This window comes from Cynara cardunculus, assembly GCF_001531365.2.
Source record: "Cynara cardunculus var. scolymus isolate 2C chromosome LG 5, CcrdV1, whole genome shotgun sequence".
Lineage (NCBI taxonomy): Eukaryota > Viridiplantae > Streptophyta > Magnoliopsida > Asterales > Asteraceae > Cynara > Cynara cardunculus.
This window is the reverse complement of record NC_037532.1, coordinates 21651468-21653759: the sequence shown is the minus strand read 5'-3', so window position 1 is coordinate 21653759 and position 2292 is coordinate 21651468. Positions and strand designations below refer to the sequence as shown.

At 38.1% G+C, this 2292-nt stretch overlaps 1 long non-coding RNA gene across 1 annotated transcript; it reads right to left on the bottom strand.

The window, feature by feature from the left end:
* Positions 1-707: 707 nt before the first annotated feature.
* On the bottom strand, positions 708-1235 carry LOC112512072. Its single transcript, XR_003069204.1, has 3 exons — positions 1163-1235; positions 1008-1016; positions 708-780 (listed from the first exon to the last, which is right to left on the bottom strand). It is a non-coding gene; the product is annotated as an uncharacterized LOC112512072 (long non-coding RNA).
* Between the last annotated feature and the right edge of the window lie 1057 nt (positions 1236-2292).

Sequence of the window (2292 nt, the reverse complement as noted above, 5' to 3'; positions counted from 1 at the left end):
AAAGTGTTAGCCCATAGAGTGAAACCCGAAATGATAGGCTTTGCTGATGTTGGGTATCTTTCTGACCCACACAAAGGTCATTCCCAAACAAGATATGCCTTTACAATTGGAACACAACGATTTCTTGGAAATCTTCCAAGAAAACCCTTGTAGCTATCATCTCGAACCATTTGTAGATTATTGCTCTATATAAGGCGGTTCGAGAGTACATATCGCTAAGGCCTGTCATTACACATATAAGAGGGGCTAGTGGTTTAAGTTCAACTACTGAAAATCCTACATGCATATATGAAGACTAGTTATGTACTCGAGCAATGCGGCGGGAGCCATGAATTTTAACGATTTTGAAGTTTCACTGGTTTTATAAGACAAGATTTAACGACGATTACTCTCCATTTCCCATGTCCTGCGAGCCAGGAAGTGGTGGGGTCTCTAAAGTTATCCGGTTGAACCCCTTGGGGAAGATTTATGACGGGACCCATTCTCTAAGATAGGGATCAGATAGGTCCTTTGGGACAACCAAGTTCTGGACCTGGCATTTTTCTGAGTCGATTCCTGTGTAGAACATCACAGGCTTGTTTCCAGGGAGGATAGTGGCGGAACCTAACCAACATCTATTGATATCGAAGGATTCGGTGGGGGCAATGGCGAGGTCTAGAGGGATCCAGTTTATCAAATCATAGGATGCAGAATGTCCCCAATGCATTTGATTGGTAAAGAGTGGACCAGCTGGATTGTATTGATAGAAGAGATGGAATACTCCATTGAAGTACATTGGTCCTGGATGCATTTAGATATACCATATTAGCAAAAATATGCACAATCTAATTAGTGAATAAAGCAGATGGATTTGGAGCATAAGTTTAATCATATCAAATATGATTTTCGAGTTTTTCTTACAATACAGAAGGGATGATCCCTACATTACATAACCTCGAAGATGAATCATGAACGAAGAGGTGAAGAAGGAAATTGAAAAGCAGGTGGTGAGAATTGAATTGAGTTACCATTAGGATCTGCGCCAATTGGATGATCATCTAGCGCCATGTTCATCATCACATATCAATGAAAGCACAGCGATACATAGTCATATATATACATTTAGAACAAGTAGAGAAGGAGGAAGAGGAAAGAGAAGTGAAAATGAAGAAGAAGAGGTCACCGTTCATCCAGTTTTGTGAAGGCTGGAAGTGAAATGCCGTCCGATGAGGGTGCTCCGACAGGGAAGGAAGAGGAGATTCTGACATAGCAGGATGGAGATATGGTCAAAGTCAAGCAGCTTTGTTCTTTTCTATTGGTTAAGCACAGGTTACGAACCAAGAAACCGAATCCGTTTTGATCATCTCTGGACGGTGCTGTGGACTCTTACAGTCGGAATCCATCTTGAAATCACAAAGCTAAGAAAATGAAGCGAGAGAAGATGAGGAATTTTGGTGGAGGAGAGCAAGATGGAGACTGGAGAGACGTGGAGGAGATGACCATGCTTTTGAAGCTTTGATTTTGAATTTTGAATTTTGAATTTGAAATGGAAAAGTAAAAGTTGAAGAAAGTGAAGACTGTGATGGAAAGCTGGAAAGAGGAAAGGAAAGCTGGAAAAGGGAATGGTTGTACTCATTGCATAAAAAGCTTGTACCTCATGTTTGAAGAGTTGTACTTAAGAGTTTTTTGAAAATCTTGCACAAAATAGTTGTAAGTTGTGCACAAAGAGTTGTATTTAAGACTTTGTCTTAAATGGTTATATATGTAGTATAGACTAGTTGTGTACCTGCACAATGTGGCGGGAGCCATGAATTTTAACGATTTTGAAGTTTCACTGGTTTTTTTAGAGAACATTTAACGATGATATAAATTACACTTGGTCTTTACATATCAATACAACTTGAATAAATAAGAGTTATGGTTTCAATTACAGTCGATCGATGAAAAAAATTGTATGACAATTTAAAATCTAATATATTTAAAATCGAACATATTTGAACAACCCCACAAATGTGTTAGATTTACACCAAGAGCAAAGAATCAAGAGATTGGGAGCAAAACCGAGAGTTCTAAGCAATTGAATGGGAAAACTTTTAATAACTCATGGTGAATATCAGTTTGAATCTCATATTGGGGGATGGGGAGAAGACATAGAGGTGTGAGAAGGTAAAGGCATGAGTGAAAGATGTCAAAAGTATCTTAGAAACATGAAAAGAAAAGGTAATAATGTGCATTGGTAACTTGTATTATATGTTATTTTAACTGTAGATTTAGAGATTTTAAGACTAAATGCATAAAGTAGAAGTACTTAAT